The following is a 22,116-nucleotide window of genomic DNA, read 5'->3' as shown; positions in this document are numbered from 1 at the left end:
AGAATTTTATTTTATTTTATTTTATTTTATTTTATTTTTTGAGATAGGATCTGTCTGGCTTTGTTGCTCAGGCTGGAGTGCAGTTGCAGGATCTTGGCTTACTGCAACCTCTGCCTCCTGGGCTCAAGCAATCCGCCCACCTCAGCCTACCAAGTAGCTGGGACTACAGTTGCACACCACCATACCCAGCAAATTTTTATATTTTTTGTAGAGACAGGGTTTTGCCATGTTGCCCAGGCTGGTCTCAAACTCCTGGGCTCGAGCAATCAACCCACCTCAGCCTCCCAGTGTGCTGGGATTACTGGCATGAACTACTTCACCCAGCCTGTTTTGAATTCCTAGAAGGTTTTTCCCTCCTATCTCACTAAGTGAGCAAGGCAAGCTTTTTTATTTCTCTCTGGACAGATTTTTTTTTCCTAGTTTATTATCTTAGTATAAATTTAAGAGTCTTGCCTCTGCACAGGGATCTCAGTGCCTTTTGTGGACTCAAGATCTGTCTTCTGAACCTATGAGGGTGTTATAAATTCCATACACTGCTAGGACAGCTATGTCATCAGCTCACTCAATCCTCCTCACTAATTCTTTGTTTTTGGTTCCTGGGGATTTTTCTTACTTTCTTGAGAGCTCAGTTTATCTATATGTCAGTTCAGATCCAATCAGCAAAACAGAAACCACACAATAGAGTGAAATCCATAAAGGAGATTGGTTTAAAGCCTTGATGGAGGGCTGAAAAAGCAAAAAGGGAATATTAAAGTAACTTCGATATAATAACTGCATAAAGAAGTTTTCTCATCCAGGACTGAAAAACAGGGAGGAAGGCTGGGGTTACCAGAACCTAGAAGTCTAGAGGGATCTGGAGGAGCTGCACCCAGATTCTCTGGAGAGAGGGTGTTGCCTGGTGCTGCTGGTTTCTCAGGCCCTCATAGGAGGAACCTGGAGGAGCTGGCTTCTGTTGAGCCTTACTTAGCTGATGCTGGTGCCTTTGAGGGGCAGGAGGCTGGTTTTGGGAGGTTAGAAAGCAACTGGGAAGAACCAACTTCTGTTGTCAAGAAACATTAGGCTACAGGAAGGAGGAAGTCTCTTGTAGCCTTCTCTTGTCTTCTGTTTTCCCTTTATCACTCCCTGTTGACAGGGAGCCCGCTGGCAAATGCGAAATGGGGTTTAGTGGAGTCCAGGCCCCAGCATCACAAAGCGGAGCATAACGGTAGATTTGGAGCTGAGAGACAATACCTTAATAGCTGGCACAGTCTAAAAGGATGTTTATTATATTTTTCTGAGCACTTCCAGGCATATTTAATAGGAAGGTGTTCAGGTTATCTGGTCTGTTTTTTGTATTGTTTATTATTTTTATTTTATTTATTTGTTTATTTTGAGATGGAGTCTCACTCTTGTCACCCAGGCTGGAGTGCAGTGGTACAGTCTTGGCTCATTACAACCTCTGCCTCCCGGGCTTAAGCGATTCTCCTGCCTCAGCCTCCCGAGTAGCTGGGATTAAAGGCACGTGCCACCACAACTGGCTAATTTTTGTATTTTTAGTTGAGACAGGGTTTGACCATGTTGCCCACGCTGGTCTTGAACTCCTGACCTCAGGTGATCCACCCACCTCGGCCTCCCAAAGTGCTGGGATTACCGGCGTGAGCCACTGCACCCAGCCTGCTTGTTATTTTGAGACAGGGTCTTGCTCTGTCACTGGCTGGAGTGCAGTGGCGTCATCATAGCTCACTGCAGCCTCAATCTCCTGGACTCAAGCTATCCTCCCACCTCAGCCTCCTGAGTAGCTGGAACTACAGGTGCACGCCACTGTGCCTGGCAACTCTTTATTTTTAGTAGAGACGAGGTCTCGCTATGTTGCCCAGGCTGGTCTCAAACTCTTGAGCTCAAGCAGTTCTCTCAAAGTGCTGGGATTACAAGCATGAACCACCACACCCAGCCTGATCTGTTCTATCAACAGTTAGTAATAGCAATAGGTGACTTTTTTTTTTTTTCCAGTATATGCTGTGAACTAGGCACTGTTCAAAGTACTTTACAGAAACTACTTCTTTTTATTTTTTTTGAGATGGACCCTCGCTCTATTGCCCAGACTGGAGTACAGTGGTGCAATCTCTGCTCACTGCAACTTCTGCCTCCCAGGTTCGAGTGATTCTCCTGCCTCAGCCTCCTGAGTAGCTGGGATTACAGGCGCACACCACTACTGCCTGGTTAATTTTTTGGGATTTTTTTGTGTTTTGAAGACGGAGTTTCACTCCTGGTGCCCAGGCTGGAGTGCAATGGCGCAGTCTCGGCTCACCGCAACCTCTGTCTCCCAGGTTCAAGTGATTCTTCTGCCTCATCCTCCTGAGTAGCTGTGATTACAGGCATGTGCCACCAAGCCCAGCTATTTTTTTTTTTTTTTTTTTTGTATTTTTAGTAGAGATGGTGGTTCTTCATGTTGGTCAGGCTGGTCTCGAACTCCCAACCTCAGGTGATCCGCCCGCCTTGGCCTCCCAAAGTGCTGGGATTACAGGCGTGAGCCACTGCGTCTGGCCCAATTTTTGTATTTTTAGTAGAGACAGGGTTTCACCATGTTGGCCAGTCTGGTCTTGAACTCCTGACCTCAAGTGATCCACCTGCCTCAGCCTCCCAAAGTGCTGGGGTTACAGGTGTGAGCCACTGCGTCTGGCCAAAGGCAGCCTTTTTATAGCAGTTTGAACTTCTGTACCAGTCTCTACTATTCTATGATTGTTGATTTGGTTTTCTTATTCTAAATACAGGACTTTATACTTAATTCTGTTACATTATTTCTTATTTTTTGGTAACATCAGACCTATTGAGATCTTCTTGCCTGGTTAAATCTAAAAACATTGTATTGTCTATGATTCACAGTTTAATTCCAAAGCTTGACAAGCAGGCCTTCTAGGTTTTCATTCTAAGTCTTTGGTAAAAAGGCTAAACCTGATAGGTTTGAGAAGCAAATTCCATGTCACAGCACTATACATTTTACTCCAGTTAATAGAGGTTTTAGGGGAATGGTTTTGACTATTCCTCTGGAAAATTGGGGGAGAAGCTGTCTGGAAGGCCAGTATCTTGGGTCTCATTGAGGGGAGGAGAGAACCAAGGTAAAGGGTTGACCATTAGATAATCAGTTGCCCTAATAAGGGGCCATTTGGCAAAAGTAGAAATGATGTATCTGATGGCTGTAGAAGGGAGAGAAGGCATTATTGCATAGCATGATCCTGGGTTGAGGCCTCTTTTGGCAGCTGTGTCGCCTGCTCTTTCTGTCCTATTGAAGGGCCAGTTTCTTTGAAGTCTGCACAGGAAATGCCAGTGATTCAGCCTTGCAGATTTCTTCTGCTTTATTGCAGCTGAGAACTGGTTTATCTGGTGAGAAGGAAAGACTGCATGTATTTCAGGCATGTTTATTTGATACTTGAGTGCCTTCCTGTGACTGGCCAGAGACACTTGTTTTGCATGTTGTCAAATTTTTGGTACCCGGTGGCAAGGTGGATGCAACGTGACCTCAACACTTGGTCCTCTGAGGTCACATTGTATCCACCTTACCACTGGGTACCAACGTGTGGGCAGCAACTGCATTCAGCCCTGTAAGTGGGCATTTGTTCAGTGCCTGTACTTCTGTGATGGCCTCAATGAGAAGTGAGGTAATTGCCTGCTTTTCTAGATTTCCTGTGGTGAGACAATGTGAGTTTTGGAGAAACCTCTTATTCCCTAAGAATTTCCTGCTATACACCTCATGAGCTGCAGCAAAGTGGACTCTGTCTGATTGCTGACCTCCAAATGCCCAGTTTTCTTAGGTAGTGAGCAGATACCTAATGTAATGAGTGCCTATTATATCTGTCACAGATCTGAGTATATAAAAAAGTATATAATACAGGATTTCCCTCCTTACTAAATTTTTTTAGTTTGAAAATTTTCAAACCTATAGATATTTTGCAAAATAATATAACAAATACTTATATACTTTTCATTTAGCTTCCCTATTAACATTTTGCCAAATTTGCTCTCTATTTATCCTTTTCTGAATCTTTTTGACTGTTAGATGTAAATATCATATTATTTAATCCTTATTTCAACATTTCATAAGAAAAAAAGTATTTCATAAGAAAAAAAAGTATTTCATAAGAAAAAAAAGTATTTCATGAGAAAAAGGTATCTTCCTGTATAACTACAGTACTGTTAACACTCAGGAAACTTAACATTGATTCAGTGCATCCAATGTATAGTACTTGTTCAGATTTCTTGTATTTTCCCAATGATGTTTTTTATTGAGTTTTTTAAAATTCAAGATTCACTGAAGGATCACGCGTGTATTTATGCACTTAGTTGTAATGACTGTGATGTCTTTAGTCTGCTTTAACTTTGAACAGTTCTTTTTTAATCTGAATGCCTTTTTATCTTTCATAGCATTTGTTTGATTGTTTCTTCTGGATTAGATTCAGGTTAGGCGTTTTTGGTAGAAGAACTATATAGTTTAATACAATAGTTTGATGAGGCTGACACTAAAATACATAGAAGCAGTATCTGATTTTGTAAGACAGTATATAAGTTAGCACTTATTTGTGCTATCTAATCTATAAACTCTGTAGGAATTTACAGAAGAAGGAATTCAGTAGGACTTGGAATAACTAGGAATGAAATACTTTGGCAGAAAGATGGGGTTTGGAAGATGGACAGAATTGGAGGCAGTTGGGATATGGTTAGATAAGTTGTGATTTGGGCTTTCCATCCTACTATTAAGGTTGTGTATCATGAAAAGTGACTTTGAGGGTTCTGTATCTTCCATGGTGTTTGTACTGCTAGAAGCCTAATAGTATAGAGCTCTTGCTTTGGCATCAGACAGGTCTAGAGACTGTGCCCAGCATTTTGCCAGTTACCTAACCTTGGAGAAGTTTCCTCATTTGCAAGATAAAGTATTAATAACTATTTAAAAGGTTACTGTGGCCAGGCGCGGTGGCTCAAGCCTGTAATCCCAGCACTTTGGGAGGCTGAGACGGGCGGATCACGAGGTCAGGAGATCGAGACCATCCTGGCTAACACGGTGAAACCCCGTCTCTACTAAAAAATACAAAAAAACTAGCTGGGCGAGGTGGTGGGCGCCTGTAGTCCCAGCTACTCGGGAGGCTGAGGCCGGAGAATGGCGTAAACCTGGGAGACGGAGCTTGCAGTGAGCTGAGATCTGGCCACTGCACTGCAGCCTGGGCAACAGAGCGAGACTCCGTCTCAAAAAAAAGGTTACTGTGATGCTCACAATGAGATACCACATAAATATTTGAATTAAAATATTTGAATGCCTTTACGGGAGTGCAATGTTTCCTAGATCTGCCATGTGCCCTGCTGGATCATTTTGTTTTGTTTTGTTTTGTTTTGTTTGGATACAGGGTTTCGCTCCTTTGCCCAGGCTGGAATCCAGTGGTGCAGTCTCAGCTCACTGCAACCTCCCAAGTAGGTAGAACCCAGGCACAATCCACCACACCCGGCTAAATTTTTGTGTTTTTGTAGAGACAGAGATTTTCTATGTCGCCCAGGCTGGTCCCGAACTCCTGAGCTCAAGTGAGCCGCCCACCTTAGCCTCCCAAAGTGCTGGGATTACCGCTGTCAGCCACTGCACCTTGCCTGGATCATTTGTTTCTGTTAGTTGCCTGACCCCTGACGACGTTTGAATTTACCACTCCTGGATAATTGAAGGCAGGGAAATGAGAAAAGGCTTGGCTCACGCAGAGAGAAGTGGGAAGATTGGCTTGATCAATTCAGAGTGTATTCTGTAGAATAGTGGAAAATAAGGTTGAATAAATGACTTGAGGCCATATAATGGAGGATTTGGAAAGTTAAGCCAAAGAATTTAGATAAGATGCTTTAGGGAGAAGAAAACTGTGGAAGATTTTTTAGCAGGAGGAGAGACACTTGAAAATGAGAGTGGTGTGGGGCCTCCTGAGGAAGCAGCTTTCTGACTTAGAGACTGAAATCCTAAGAGGGCAGGGCCTTCACAGTGCTGACCAAGTGTGGGTGTGGCTTGGCAGTCTTGCCACGGAAGGCCAGAATTTCTGCCCCAGTGACTCTTCCTGCTCTGCCACTGACTCACCCCATTGACCTGGCCTGCATGGCTTCCCTTCTGCTTGCTGTCCGATCCACAGAATACTGGGGTTGCCCAGGATACCGTGAGGCTGAGCTGACCAAGAGTGGGTGGGTTAGGGGAATGAATAATCATTCCTGTCCCTTTGCCCCTTCCCTAGGTGGAAACAAAGCCAGACTGCCGGGGATCACCCTGTTCTAGTGTGTGGAGGCTTCTACCAGGAGGTAAGTCAAAATGGTTCCTGCCCTCTACTTTTTCATAGGTCAGATTTGTCCTGAGCAGGAGCTCTACTATTTACTTTTTCCCTGACTCAGGTTCTTCAAAATGACTGTCTTTGAATTATTTGAAGCAAATAGGTTACTGTAGGAGGAGAGCAGAGAGGTTTAATAAAGATATTTTTCTAACTGTGGTAGGGTGGTGTCCAGAGGTTTTCTCTGGACCTTGCTCTGAGGTAGATTGCCCAGAACTCTTGTGAGCCAGACACTAAACATTGGCCATTGAGGCCACTACAGAGAAGTCCTGTTCTTTAAGCCATTATTTCTCCACTACTGGGTTTCAGAACCATTCTTGGTGTGCTTTAGTGTCCCAAGTTATTTATGTCCCTTTTGATCAGGGGAATGAAGGAAGTGAGAAGCAGGGGAGGAGGAGCTGTATGCATAAGTATGTATGGGTGCATTATGCTGGGAGTTCGGGTGTCTGGGTTTCTCGTCCTGACTGTTGCTAACCAGATGTGTGACCAGGGACAAATTGCATAACGTCAATGGACTGAACTTTTCTCATATGTATAAAGGGACAGTTTGGATTATATGATCTTGAAGATTTCTTCCAGGGCCGAAATTTATCATTATATAATGTGTAATTATAAAGTAATGTAATAACTGAACAAATGTGACAGATATTGTACATGTCTTGCCCCCTTGATTGTAATTATGGGGCAATTACAATGTTTATAAGTTTGACCCCTTCAAAGTAATTGTGTTCTCAGCCTTTAGATTTCCTTTGGTGATGGTGTCATTGCCTCAGATTACCTCTGAGCCAATCTTTGAGTATGCTCAGAGGTAGCAAATCTTTACTCTTAGCTTGGTGGATTCAGTTTTTAGAAACAGCCAGAAGATGTCGTGAGCCAAAAAGTCATGCAAGGCCATACCTTTTTTGGTGAAGAATGAGGTGTGACTATAAAACAGTAACACCAAATTTTTCTGTTTGTCTCACATGGAGTAGACTTTAAAAGCAGCTCCCAAAGAAGTGTTTTGTTAGAATAAGTAAATAACTTCCTAAGGAGAGTATTTTGATTGCAGTTTTCATTTGATTTAATAAGATTAGAAATGTCTGCTGGAAAACAAGTCACTTTCCTTTATAGTGACTGTGCCTATGCTTGCTTATACATTGGGGTGACTAGATAGTGGAGAAAACTGGCCTTTCTTTTTTTTTTTTTGTAGACAGGGTCTCTGTCACCCAGGCTGGAGTGCAATGGCAGGATCTCGGCTCACTGCAACCTCTACCTCTCAGGTTCAAGCGGTTCTCCTGCCTCAGCCTCCCTAGTAGCTGTGATTACAGGCATGTGCCACCATGCCCAGCTAATTTTTTGTATTTTTAGTAGAGACAGGGTTTCACCATGTTGGCCAGGCTGGTCTTAAACTCCTGACCTCAAGTGATCCACCCGCCTTGGCCTCCCAAAGTGCTAGGATTACAGGCGTGAGCCACCGCGCCCTGCCAAAAACTGGTCTTTCTCCTGGTACTTTTCCCAAATCACAAGTGTGTTGAGGGCTGAAAAGAGTTGAAACATGTTGCTCTATAGGAAACTGCAGCTGAGGAGCCGTTGCAGTCCCATCTCCAGAAGACCCACAGAAAGAGTTGGAAGAATTCTTCAGGCTATGGCAGCCACTGCCCACCAGCACACCCAAATCAATCAAGATGAGTCCCAGGTGGTGAGGCTGAAGCAGATGGTTTGGTAGCTCCAGTCTGTTTTAGGGAGAAATGATGTATTAAATCACTACCTTGATTTGTTTTTTGTTGTTAGCCGTTGTGGGTTTGAAAAAAGGTAGGCAGGAAGATGGTGAAGGGGTCAAGCATAGGGGCTGTTACCTTGAATATATGCAAATTAAGCTGATTATATTATAGTGCCCTGTAATCTGTTCCTGGAAATGGTGGCCTTGAAAACTGATCAGTAAAATGAGGTATTAGACAGCCTGTTCAAAAGATTCTGTCACTAAGTTACTGTATAATCATTTGCAGTTCTCTTTCTTTCTTTAAACATTGTTTTCCTCATTTTTATATTGGAAAAGTTAAGAGATGCTAAAAGTTCTAGATCTGAAAATTGGATAAGCCTAAGGAGGTCTGAGGTAGGGAAATGTCTATTCTAAGCTGTTTGACTACTGGACTTGGGGTAGGAGTGGAATTTCCTTTTTACTTCCTAAATTATAGTTACTTTACTCTCTACTTAGAGTCACAGCTGGATGATCAAACATTAAGTAGCTATTTAATGAGAAGCAGGCACTGGAAGATTGCTCCTGAAAAACAATCACAGGACATGTTAGTCCTGAGAGAAGTCATTCCTTGGTAGGACTTATTGTTTGAAGGAGGTGGGGGTGAATTTCATCAAAATGGACAGTGTAAATATTGTGATTCAGACAATTGTGAGACTTTGTTTCCTGCTGTTACTAATTTCAAGCCTTTCTTTAAAGGGATTCTCCTCATGATTGGTACAGTGGGATTCATTTAGAGAAAGAGCCTTGTGTACCAGAATTAGAAGTTAATGCCCAAGAGCAGAGCCAATTGCTGGAGGACAAAGTGGCCTAATCAGTTGCTTTTCAATACTTAGATCCTACAGGTGACCCCAAAGATAAAATAGGCTACTTTGTAGCCCAGATCTTCCAGCCTAGTGCCTAGCAAGCTCACTAAGGAGAGGAGGTGACCTGTAGAATCCATACCTCTTAATCTTCCTATTTCTCTTCTTTTCCCTCAGTGCCCTTTAGTTTTAATTAGGATTGTGTAAACGTAGTCATCTTGCCAGTCCTCATAAAGTGGCAAGCCCTTGACATTTTCTGCTGGTCACTCATGCTACATATATAACTTGCAATTAGAGGGACTAGCTTCTTTGACAATTTGCCATCCATGGCTGTACCACTGAAAGAATTCAGATTAGGGCCAATTGGCTGTCATTTACTCAGGCAGCATATTTAGTACCTACTGTGTGCAAGCAGTGTGCAAGAGTAGAAATGATTTTATTTTATTTTATTTTTTTTGAGACGGAGTCTCATTCTGTCGCCCAGGCTGGAGTGCAGTGGCGCAGTAGCTGGGACTACAGGCGCCCGCCACCTCGCCCGGCTAGTTTTTTTTTTTTTTTTTTTTGGTATTTTTTAGTAGAGACGGGGTTTCACCGTGTTAGCCAGGATGGTCTCGATCTCCTGACCTCGTGATCCGCCCGTCTCAGCCTCCCAAAGTGCTGGGATTACAGGCTTGAGCCACCGCGCCTGGCCTTAGAAATGATTTTAAAATGGTTTCTGCCCTCCAGGAGTTTAGTAAAATGAAACAAGTATTACAGCTAGCATCCACCCAGGGAGGATTGTAATTAAGTTTGCAGAGGAACAAGCAATATGGGAGCATGTAGAGGAAAGAACAATTGTTCCTGATTGTGGGAGCGATAAGGAGAGTTTCTGAAGGGAGAAGGCATTTTAGCTAGGTTGTAAAGGAATAACAGGAGTTCAGTAGGTTTAGGAGACAGGGCATTTGATGGAGGTCACACCATGGGCAAAGGCACAGAGCTTGGAAAATGCCTGGCGTTTCCACATGGGGAAAATGTGCCTGAGATAGAGGATATTTTAGGGAATGAGGGGAAGATGAGGCTGGGGAGGAAATTTTGAGGGTTGGATCTTAGAGAACCTTAAGTGTCATGCTAAGAGATTTGGATTTTATTCTTCATGGAATTAGCTATTAAGTGTTTTTGATTTACAGACTAACATGACCCAATCTATGTTATTTAAGTCTTGTCTGTTCTTCAGTGTAAAGTCTTAGAGGTTAGGTTGAGAGAAAGTGGTGGTCCTGGTTCTTATAATACAGTATAAAGTTTGTCAGGCATCTCCTGTTTGGTATCTTGATTCCTCAGTTATATTTACTAAAACAACTCCAAAAGCAAAAAGGCAGGAAGTGGTCAGAGCTGTGTCCCTTTAAACTGAGCTCACTACCCACCAAAGATGATTTTCTTAGGCATATACATTATGAACAGTCTTATTGCTAGTGGATTGCTTACTACTGATAATTCTTTGTGGATAAAATTTCTCACAAGGAGCGGGCTTTTCATTATAGGGCAGAAACCAAAAACATTTTTTGAGCCTGATTGGAAAATAGTATATACTCATTCTAGGACATGTGAAAAACACAGAGAAGTATAAGGAAGAAAACTGAAACCACCCATAATCCCACTATCTGGAGAAAACTACTGTTCTTATTTTAGCATATTTTCTTTTAGTATTTTGTGCTTGCATATTTCTGGTTTTGCAATTTCCAGATCATATATTACCTAAAATTTTATATTCTGCTTTTTTCCCCATTTACCATTTTTTCATTATATAAATTTATATATACGCTTCATAAATATTTGTAATGGCTGCATAATAGTCTATCATATAGGATTTTTATATGCTTTCAGGTTTTTTAAAATAATAATGGAATTTTTTTCAAATCATTTTTGTAATAGATATAACAAGTCCCCAAAAAGTCTTTGCCCTAGTTCTGCCCTGCAGAAGTAACCATTATATATTAATAGTTTTTTGTGTATCTTTACATGAACATTATTATGCATAAGTTTTTGTCTATGTTTTTGGTTTTTTTTATGATACATATCTACAAATACTAGATTAAACAATATGAAACTAATTTTTTCCTAATTGTATATGATGGTGCTATTTAGAAAACATGAAAAATAATGTGTTAAGGGAGAAAGTAAAAGGCACCCATAATTCTACAACTCAGAAATGAACACTATTTGGTATACTTCCTTACAAGTATACATACACATATACAAACTCACAAGTATGTGGGGAGAGGGATAGATATGTATATGATATATCTATCTGTCTATAAATATTTATATATATAGTTTTAAAAATGGGGCCATACCATAATAGTTTTATCCTGCCTTCTTTTTTTTTTTTTTTTTTTTTGAGACAGGGTCTCACTCTCTCACCCAGGCTTGAGTGCAGTGGTACGATCACAGCTCGCTGCAGCCTCAACCTCCTGGGCTCAAGTGATCCTCCTACCTCAGCCTCCCAAATAGCTGGGACTACAGGTGCATGCCACTGTGCCCGGCTAATTTTTGTATTTTTTTGTAGAGATAGGGTTTCACCATGTTCCCCAGGCTGGTCTTGAACTCCTGAGCCCAAGCAATTCACCTGCCTTGGCCTCCCAAAGGGCTGGGATTACAGGCGTGTGCCACTGCACCCAGCCTATATCCTGCTTTTAAAATTCAACATTTCTTGAGTATTTCCCTATGTCATTAAAATTATTTAAAACTTTTTTTTTTTTTTTTTTTCCCAGAGATGGGGCCTTGCTTTGTCACTCAGGCTGGAGTGCAGTGGTACCATTGCAGTCCTAGCTCACTGTAGCCTTGAGCTCCTGGGCTCAAGTGATCTTCCTGCTTTAGCTTCCCAAGTAGCTGGGACTACAGGCGCATGCCATCATGCCCAGCTAATTTTTTTTGTTTTTATTTTTTGTAGAAGTGGAGTCCACTATGTTGCCCAGACTGGTCTTGAACTCCTGGGCTTAAGCAATCCTCCCACCTCAGCCTTCCAAAGTGCTGGGATTATAGGCGTGAGCCACTGTACCCAGCCAAACTTATTTAAAACATTTTAAGTGACTGCTTAAGATTTCATCATATAGGCCGGGCGCGGTGGCTCAAGCCTGTAATCCCAGCAGTTTGGGAGGCCGAGACGGGCGGATCACGAGGTCAGGAGATCGAGACCATCTTGGCTAACACAGTGAAACCCCGTCTCTACTAAAAATACAAAAAAACTAGCTGGGCGAGGTGGCGGGCGCCTGTAGTCCCAGCTACTCGGGAGGCTGAGGCAGGAGAATGGCGTAAACCCGGGAGGTGGAGCTTGCAGTGAGCTGAGATCCGGCCACTGCACTCCAGCCTGGGCGACAGAGCGAGACTCCGTCTCCAAAAAAAAAAAAAAAAAAAGATTTCATCATATGTATATTCATGTCATAATTTAAGTTATTGTTAGATATTTAGTTTTTCTTCAGTTTTTCAGAATGATAAATAATTCTGTTAATGTCCATATATCTTTGTATTTCAGATTGTTTCCTAAACTTTTATTTCTGTGATTGGAATTGTTTGATGAAAGAACATGAGCTTCTTTTTTTTTTTACCACAAGATCTCACTCTATTACCCAGGCTAGAGTGCAGTAGTATGATCACAGCTTATTACAGTTTCAGCCTCCCAAGCTCAGACTCAAGTGATCCTCCCACCTTAGCCTCCTGAGTAGCTGGGACTACAGGTGTGCAGCACCACACCTGACTAATTTTTAAATTTTTTGTAGAGACATGGTTTCACTGTGTTGCCCAGGCTGGTCTTGAACTCCTGGGCTCAAGCAATCCTAACTTGGCCTTCCAAAGTGCTGGGGTGATAGGCTTCAACCACTGTACCCAGCCAGCTTTTTTTTTTTTTTTTTTTTAGTTTTGGTAAAATGTACGTAACAAAATTTACTAGTTTAGGCTGGGTGCAGTGGCTCATGCCTGTCATCCTAGCACCAGCACTTTGGGAGGCTGAGGCGAGAAGATTGCTGGTCTCGAGCTCCTGGCCTCAAGAGATCCTCCTGGTGCAGGTATGAGCCACCATACCCCGCCAAATATGAACATTTTTGTTTCTTTGTTTCTTTGTTTGTTTTGAGACAGGGTCTCACTCTGTCACCCAGGCTGGAGTGCAGTGGTGTGATCACAGCTCGCTGCAGTCTCAACCTTCTGGGGTTCAAGTGATCCTCTCACATCAGCCTCCTGAGTAACTGGGACCACAGGTGTGCACCACCATACCTGGCTAATTTTTTATTTTTTTTGTAGAGATGAGGTCTCACTATGTTGCCTAGGCTGGTCTTGAACTCCTGGGTTCAAGCAGTCCTTCCACCTCAGTCTCCCGAAGTGCTGGGATTTTGGGCATGTGCCACCACCACACCTGGCCCAAATATCAAGGTTTTGTTTTTCGTTTTTTGTTTTTTTTTTGAGATGGAGTTTCGCTCCTGTTGCCCAGGCTGGAGTGCAATGGCACGATCTCAGCTCACTGCAACCTCCACCTTCCAGGTTCAAGCAATTCTCCTGCCTCAGCCTCCCGAGTGGTTGGAATTACATGCATGTGCTGCCATGCCTGGCTAATTTTGTATTTTTTTAAGATGGTGTTCTCCGTGTTGGTCAGGCTGGTCTCGAACTCCTTACCTCAGGTGATCCACCTGCCTCAGCCTCCCAAAGTGCTAGGATTACAGGCATTAAGGTTGATATGTATTGCCAAGTTCCTATCCAGAGAACCACTTCATACCTGTTTATTTGTGTAAGAAAATGCACTGTTCTTTGTTTGTTTGTTTTTTGAGACGAAATCTCGCCCTTGTCCCTCAGTCTGGAGTGCAATGGCGCGATCTCAGCTCACTGCAACCTCCGCCTCCCGGGTTCAAGCGATTCTCCTGCCTCAGCCTCCTAAGTAGCTGGAATTACAGGTGCGTACCACCACACCCAGCTAATTTTCTGTATTTTAAGTAGAGACAGGGTTTCACCATGTTGGCCAGGCTGGTCTTGAACTCCTGACCTCAGGTGATCCACCCGCCTTGGCCTTCCAAAGTGCTAGGATTACAGGCATGAGCCACCGCACCCCGCCTAAAATGCACTGTTCTTTGATTATTAATTTCTCATTCAAAATTCTATATTAAGTTAAATTTCCTGGAGAGTATGATAGCTTTTTTTTTTTTTAACCATTATTTTGTAAAACCAAAATTTGGGAGAGAATGCGAGGAGAAATTGAAAAGATCACTGATATTACCTAAATGACCCTATTACTTAAAGTGACCTTTTGAAGTAAGAGGAAATGAAACAAGTTACACTGAGTTCCTCCACTGATGAAATGGGGAGGATGACACCTTCCCTGCCTGCCGTACAGGAATTGAATGGCTTAAAATTCTCTGTAGAAATGACTTCTTTCATGGCCAGGATCTTCAGAAGGGTACAATCTAGAGGGGAGAATTGGCCTTCCTTCCCCACAATGGTCAGGGGCCCTTGACATGCTGGAAATGTTCAGCTGCTTCCTAGCGAATCTGCTAGCAAAAGGGAAGGAGACACCTGTGTTGGGTTGTGTGGTGTGGGGTGGGGGTGGGGTGTGGGGTGGTGTGGTGTGTATGTGTGTTTGTTGGGGGTGTTTAGCAGTAGACATAGTGGAGCTTGCTTTGGTTTTGTATTATTGTGGTGTGTGGGTAGGAACTACATTGTCAAAATCACTGAAGGACAGTAGGAACCAGATTTGTTTGTTTCCCATTAAACAAAATTAAATAAGGGGCCAGGCACGGTGGCTCATGCCTATAATCCCAGCACTTTGGGAGGCAGAGGCAGAAGGATTGCTTGAGCCCAGGAGTTCGAGATGAGCCTAGGCAACATGGCAAGGCCCTGTCTCTACAAAAAAATACAAAAATTTGCCAGGTGTGGTGGCTCCCACTTGTGGTCCCGGCTACTTAGGAGTCTGAGGAAGGAGGATCGCTTGAGCCTGGGAGGTTGAGGCTGTGGTAAGCTATGATTGTACCACTGCACTCCAGCGTGGGCAACAGAATGAGGCTCAGTCTCCAAAAAAAAAAAAAAAAAAAAAAGAAACAAGGAAGATGAAGAGTAGTGCATAGGAAATCTTTTGGTGTTGCAACCCCGAAGTAAAGATAAGTCTTTTGACTTCATTTGAGTGTTTTGGGCTCTTTCCTTTGGGATTATATACCAGACCTGTACTGCATATAAATTTATTAGAAAATGAACCACACACTGTAACATAGCCATGCTCTGGCTGTGGCCAATTAGACCATCACTAATCCCCACTGAGAAGCTTTTCTTTTTTTGTTTTGGGACAGGGTCTTGCTCTCTCACCCAAATTCTGGAGTGCAGTGGTGCGATCATAGCTCACTGCAACCTGGAACTGCTTGGTTCTCCTGCCTCAGCCTCCCAAGTAGGTGGAACTACAGGCACACACCCCTGTGCCTGGCTAATTTTTAATTTTTTAATTTTTTTAGACAGAGTCTTGCTGTGTTGCCAGGCTGGAGTGCAGTGGCACGATCTTGGCTCACTGCAGCCTCCAACTCCCTGGTTCCAGTGATTCTCCTGCCTCAGCCTCCTGAGTAGCTGGGTTTACAGGTACATGCCACCACAGCCAGCTAATTTTTGTAATTTTAGTAGAGATGGGGTTTCACCATGTTGGCCAGGATGGTCTCGATTCTCCTAACCTGTGATCCGCCCACCTCGGCCTCCCAAAATGCTGGGATTACAGGTGTGGGCTACCGTGCCTGGCCTATTTTTTTTTATTTTTTGTAGAGATGGGGACTCGCTCGGCCTCCCAAAGTACTGGGATTGCAGGCCTTCGCCACTGTGCCCAGACTTGAACTTTTCTTTAGTTTTCTTGTTTTTTTTGTGTGTGTGTTTTGTTTTTTTGACATGAAGTCTCACTCTGTCTCCCAGGCTGGAATGTGGTGGTGCAATGATGGTTCACCACAGCCTTGGCCTCCCAGGCTCAAGCAGTCCTCCCACCTCAGCCTCCCGAGTATCTGGGACTATAGGTGTGTGCCACCCCAGCTGGCTGTTTTTGTAATTTTTGTAGAGATAGAATCTTGCCATGTTGCCCAGGCTGGTCTCGAACTCCTTGGCTCAAGCAGTCCACCCACTTCAGCCTCCCAAGGTACTGGGATTACGGGTGTGAGTCGCTGTGCCCGGCCAAGTTATTGTTTCTGTTTAGACCCCAGTAGTAAATATTTTAGGCTTTGCAGACCATATGGTTGTAACTACTCACCTCTGCCATTGGAGAACAAAAGCAGCCGTAGACAATACTTAAATGAATGGGCGTGGCTATGTTTTAGTAAAACCTGATTTACAAAATATGGGCTACTAATTTACAGGCTATAGTTTGCTGGCTGCTGGTAGGGGGAAGTACACTTGACAAAAAGAGGCCTAGTTTTGATGGGAAATTGTTAAAAAAAAAAAAAAAGCTTTGATGTCTGCTACTTACTGGTTGTGTCACTCTAGCATCTCTGAACCCTCATGTTTAAAATCAAAATGGTAATACCTTTCATAAGAAATAAGAATGAACAGTTGCACATGTGAGGAGATGTTTAACTTTTCTGGAAATAAGATATAAATTAAAACAATAATATGTTCTATCTTATATATTGATAAAATATGTTGGTAGAAGGGTGTAGATGGGAATTTTTATCCTCTGTTGGTGATACTATAAACTAGTACACAGTTTTAGATGGTAATTTGGGAATGTCTGTTAACATTTAAAATACACAAGCTTCTCAACCCATCAATTCTAATTATTGGTATATATTCTAGAGAAATATTAGCTTGTATGTAAAATTAGAGATGTGCTGCCAGTGTTATCAATGCAGCATTCTTTGACATGGCAAAACACTGTGAACAACTTAAATGTCCAGATGTAGCAAAATGGGAAAAAAAAGTTGTGGCACATTCTTACCATAGGATTTTTTTAAGCTTTTAAAAGTGTAAGGAATTGCCAGCCACGATGGCTCACACCTGTAATCCCAGCACTTTGGGAGGGCAAGGTGGGTGGATTGTTTGAGCCTAGGAGTTTGAGAGCAGTTTGGGCAACATGGTGAAACCCCATCTCTACAAAAAAATTAGCTGGGTATGGTGGTGCACACCTGTAATCCCAGCTACCGGGAGGCTGAGGTGGGAGGATCACCTGAGCCCAGGTGGTCGAGGTTGCAGTGAGCCATGATGGCACCACTGCACTCCAGCCTGGGTGACAGAGTGAGACTGTGTCTCAAAAAAAATTATTTAAAAATGTGAGGAATCTATTATGTGCTGGTATGGAAATATATCAAAGAAATTTTTACGTGAAAAGGGCAAGTTGCAGAACATATGGTATGATTACAGGTATGTGGACCAAACATACATACCTGTATGTGACTATATACCTGTAGGTGTACATGCTTAGGAAAAATCCGAAAGATTGTACAACAGACTTCTAACAGTGGTCACTTGTGAGCTGGGGAGTGCCACTGGCAAATGTGGATTGAGGCTTAATGAAGAGAGAGTTTTACATTTTACTCTAGATACCTCTGTATTATATTATTTCACAGTGATAATGTATTTTTTCTCCTTCCCAATTGTTTGGAGAGCTCCTGGGCCTGTCTGCACTTGCCAGGGTTAGGAGTATGACAAAGTAGGCAACTCTTTCCACATCAATTGAGTTGGAAGCAGCTGCTGGGACCAGAACAGGGAGCACATGTAAGGAGAGGAGGGGGATAGCATGTGCAAGTGACTGGGAGAGGCAGCCAAGACAGGCCATTTTCAATTTACCAACAGTCACTATCACGTGTCTTATCTTAACATTCTCCAAATTACTTCGTTCTCTGTCATCACACTGAACCCTGAGGATGATTCTCTGAGCAAGGGAGGTAGGGATGATGATAAGACCAGGAGTAATCAAAACATTGGGACAACAAGGAAAGTATGTGTGTAGAAATAGTTTTTTTCTTTCACTTGAAATATATCAAGGATACTCATTACAGCATTGTTTGAAATGGTAACATTGAAAATAGCCATTCCCTCAATAGAAAAATATGTGAACACATTATTCCTTATATGGACTTCTATGTAGCTTTTTAAAAGTATGAGTTAGGATTTTAGTTATTGACGCTTGGGGGGAGATGTTGATAAATTGTTAGATGAGATAAGTTGCAGAGCAATGTGTGAAGTTTAAACCTAGTTTTCTAAAAACAGAGCAACAAAACCCTTTCCAATATATTTGTATTTATGTTTTTTGGGGGCACAAAAATATGTAACCATTTCTCATCTTGTAGGAGGCCTTGGAGAGGAATGGAAAGGGGCTGGGAGATTACTAATTTTATCTTTTATCTAACTTTGTATTGCTTCACTGGTTTTGAAGAACAAGGAGAGCAAACTTGTGTAAGCAAGAAACGAAGTTTTCTAAACATCGTTTCATCTTAATTAATTAATTAATTATTTTTTTTGAGACAGAGTTTTGTTCTTGTTGCCCAGGCTGGAATGCAGTGGCACAATCTTGGCTCACTGCAACCTCCGCCTCCCAGGTTCAAGCGATTCTTCTGCCTTAGCCTCCCTAGTAGCTAGGATTACAGGCACCTGCCACCACGCCTAGCTTCTTTTTATTTTTTATTTTTTTGTATTTTTAATAGAGACGGGATTTCACTGTGTTGGCCAGGCTGGTCTCGAACTGCTGACCTCAGGCGATCCACCTGCCTCAGCCTCCCGAAGTGCGGGGATTACAGGCATGAGCCACCACGCCCAGCTCAATTTTTTTTTTTTTTTTTTTGAAACTGAGTCTCGCTCTGTTCCCCAAGCTGGAGTGCAGTGTTGCGATCTTGGCTCACTGCAACCTCCACCTCCCGGGTTCAAGCAATTCTCATGCCTCAGCCTCCCAAGTAGCTGGGAATACAGGCACCTGCCACCGTGCCCGACTGATTTTTGTATTTTTAGTAGAGATGGGGTTTCACCACGTTGGCCAGGCTGGTCTGGAACTCCTGACCTCAAGGGATCCACCTGCCTCAGCCTCCCAAAGTGGTGGGATTATAGATATGAGCCACCGTGCCCAAAAATCAATTAAATGATTTTTAAAGGTTAACTTTTATTATTTTTTAGTGAGTTAATGAAGTAAAGAAATATAAAAGTCAAAATAGAGTTTTAATGTGGAATTAATATGTAAATCTTCTTTTGGATTTAAAGGAGGCATCTGGGTAGTGGCAAGAGAACGAGCATTCAGGGAACCAGCTTTCTAGTTGTAGTTACCAACTTTCTGATGTGTGAGCTTTAATTTAGTAAGGTTATTTAATAACTTGAAGGCTTTAGTGTCCTTATCTCTAAAACAAAGAGCTTGTACAAGGAGATGTGCTTCACAAATCTGTTATCCCACAATTGAGCTACCTTTTGAGATTAGAATATTGTATTTCCTTTGTTTTAAAATGCTTTTTTTGTTTTTTTGCTTTTTTAATATTTTAACACTGAAATTGGGATGTATTTTACAATTGGTAGTATCTTTCAATTGTCACTGGCCATTTTTTTTCCCACATTTTTGTTATTTCTGAAATTGAGATATCTCAGCATTGATGATGTAGGATAGTTCCATTTTCAATGCCATTTTTGTTTTCGTAACAAAAATCTTTGTCCTTTCCTGGGCTTCTGTTACTTCCAATCCTGTCAGATTCATTCACATCACTAAGATATTCTGGATTGGGACAATTGGGTGGATATATTGTTTGAGTGTGCAGGAATTTTGTGCATCTTTTTATAACTGGTAGATGTCCTATATGTAGCTACTATTTGAGAAATCGAGTAACAAATGTGACACATCCAACTTAGTGTTCCTCAGTTTTGATTTTGTTTTGCTTGCCCTTTTTTTTTTTTTTTTTTAAAGACATGGGATATTGCCTAGGCGCGATGGCTCATGCCAGTAATCCCAGCACTTTGGGAGGCCGAGGCAGGTGGATCACAAGGTCAGGAGTTCAAGACCAGCCTGGCCAACATGGTGAAACCCTGTCTCTACTAAAAATGCAAAATTAGCTGGGTGTGGTGGTGGACACCTGGAATCCCAGCTACTCGGCAGGCTGAGGCAGGAGAATCACTTGAAACTGGAAGGCGGAGGTTGCAATGAGCCAAGATCGCGCCACTGCACTCCAGCCTGGGCAACAAGAGTAAAACTCCATCTCAAAAGAAAAAAAAAAAAAAAAGAGATGGGATCTTGTTGTGTCACCCAGGCTGGGGTACAGTGGCACAATCGTAGCTCACTGAAGCCTCAAACTCCTGAGCTCAAGTGATCCTCCGGCGTTAGCCTCCTGAGTAGCTGAGACTTCAGGCATGCCACCATACCTGGCTAATTTTTTTTTTATTTGTTGTTGTTTTTCTTGAGACAGAGTCTCGCTGTGTCACCCAGGCTAGAGTGAAGTGGTATGATCTCGGCTCACTGCAGCCTCCACCTTCCAGGTTCAAGCAATTCTTGTGCCTCAGCCACCTGAGTTGCTGGGATTATAGGCGTGTACCGCCACACCTGGCTAATTGTGTGTGTGTGTGTGTATTTTTAGTAGTGATGAGGTTTTACCGTGTTGACCAGGCTGGTCTTGAACTCCTGGCCTCAGGTGATCTGTCTGCCTCGGCCTCTCAAAGTGCTAAGATTACAGGTGTAAGCCACCGTGCCCAACCAATTTTTTTCTTTTTTTTCCTTTCCTTTTCTTTTCTTTTTTTTGAGGGATGGGGTCTCGCTTTGTCACCCAAGCTGGTCTTGAACTCCTGGCTCAAGTGATCCTCTCATCTCAGCCTCCTGAGTCGTTGGGATTACAAGTGCAAGCCTCTGTACCTGGCTTGCCTGTTATGTAATAATTACAGTATGGCATATATACAGAAAAGTACATAAAGTTTACAGCTCAAGGACTTTCCACAAGGTGAACACACCTGTGTTACTAGCACCTACATCAAGAAACAGAACATTACCAGCATATCATTCGCCCCTTCCCGGTCACTATCCCTCTACTGTTTTATTTTTAAATGCAGTGAAAGTATACATAGGGATGATGACTCTTGGTTTATAAGTGAGTGGCTCATGTTATCTCAGGTGAGTCTTCTGGAAAGAGCCCCAGATTAGGAGCCAGAAGACCATGGTTACATCGTGGCCCGGTTGCTTTTTAGCTGTATGACCTTAGGCAAGGTAAACTTAACTTTTCTGGACTTCATTCCTCTTTGGTAAAGTGAAAATAATAATGCCCTCACCTTAAAGAGCTGTTGTGAGGTTCATGTGACATTATTGGTAAACAGGAAATATCTTGTAAACGGGAAACACTTTGTTAGTTGTAAAGAGCCATACACAAATAATAGTCATTTTTGTTGAGAGCGGTGGAATCTCAAGCAGGAGAGAAAATGATGATCCCCAAATGTATTCTTTTTATCACCTTTGCTGTCTCATTTTTTTTGTTGACGTTGGTGTCACTGGCTTTCTGTTAAATTCTCCCAAAACAAAAATAATATAAAGGTCCTAACAGAAATCCCCAGAGATCTGGAATTTCTCCTGAAGTTTTTTTTACTTCCTCTCTTAATGCTGAGGCCCACTAGATCTGTTCAAGGCAGAGACCTTGGTAAATGAACAAACTTCAATGGCAAATGAGTACATCACCCATTTACAGGCCTTATAAGCAAGTATGATCCTCTGATAGACACTCTTCTGAATTTATTCACTGTTCCAAATGGAACCCAAATCCATATCTCTAACCCCAAATCATAGTTTTCATTAGTTACTGGTTATTTCTAACTGTTCATCCATTAGATATCTCACATCTAAGACCTAACCCTCAAACTGCTTGCCAATATAGCAAGACTGTTTAGATTTTGGACTTGGAGTGGGACAGACTTGGGTTTGAATCTTAATTCTGCTACTTATTAGCCTCATGATCTTTTTTAATAAAGATCATGACAGGTTGCTTAACATTGTGAAAGATTTATTCTATAAGTCGAGGGTATTAATAGTATTTGCTTGATGGGGTGATACTATGCTCAGATGAATGGAGATTGTTATTGTTACTCTTACTTTTTTTCTTTTTTTTTTTTTTTTTGTTGAGATGGAGTTTTGCTCTTGTTTCCCAGGCTGGATTGCAATCGTGTGATCTCGGTTAACTGCAACCTTTGTCTCCTGGGTTTGAGCGATTCTCCTGCCTCAGCCTCTCAAGTAGCTGGGATTGCAGGTGCCTGCCACCATGCCCGGCTAATTTTTTTGTATTTTTAGTGGAGATGGGGTTTCACCATGTTGGCCAGGCTGATCTCGAACTCCTGGCCTCAAGTGATCCAC

At 42.5% G+C, this 22,116-nt stretch overlaps 1 protein-coding gene across 19 annotated transcripts in view; it reads left to right on the top strand.

The window, feature by feature from the left end:
- The window catches only part of NUMA1 (nuclear mitotic apparatus protein 1), an 81,162-nt gene that overhangs the window by 5,032 nt on the left and 54,014 nt on the right, over positions 1 to 22,116 (top strand). For 9 of the 19 annotated variants that reach the window (XM_074014546.1, XM_015435420.3, XM_065529562.1 and 6 more), the window contains exon 2: positions 6,225 to 6,288. The exons of 2 other annotated variants lie outside the window; for them this stretch is intronic. The gene's annotated coding sequence lies outside the window, so the exon portion shown is untranslated. Of the gene's footprint in view, positions 1 to 6,224; positions 6,289 to 7,862; positions 7,990 to 13,667; positions 13,766 to 22,116 lie in introns of all 19 variants that reach the window. 8 more of the 19 variants (XM_065529555.1, XM_074014550.1, XM_065529553.1 and 5 more) reach the window with 2 other exon arrangements.

This window comes from Macaca fascicularis, chromosome 14 (genome assembly GCF_037993035.2).
Source record: "Macaca fascicularis isolate 582-1 chromosome 14, T2T-MFA8v1.1".
Taxonomy (NCBI): domain Eukaryota; kingdom Metazoa; phylum Chordata; class Mammalia; order Primates; family Cercopithecidae; genus Macaca; species Macaca fascicularis.
The sequence above is the reverse complement of the archived record's forward strand: the minus strand, read 5'-3'. Positions and strand labels throughout refer to the sequence as shown.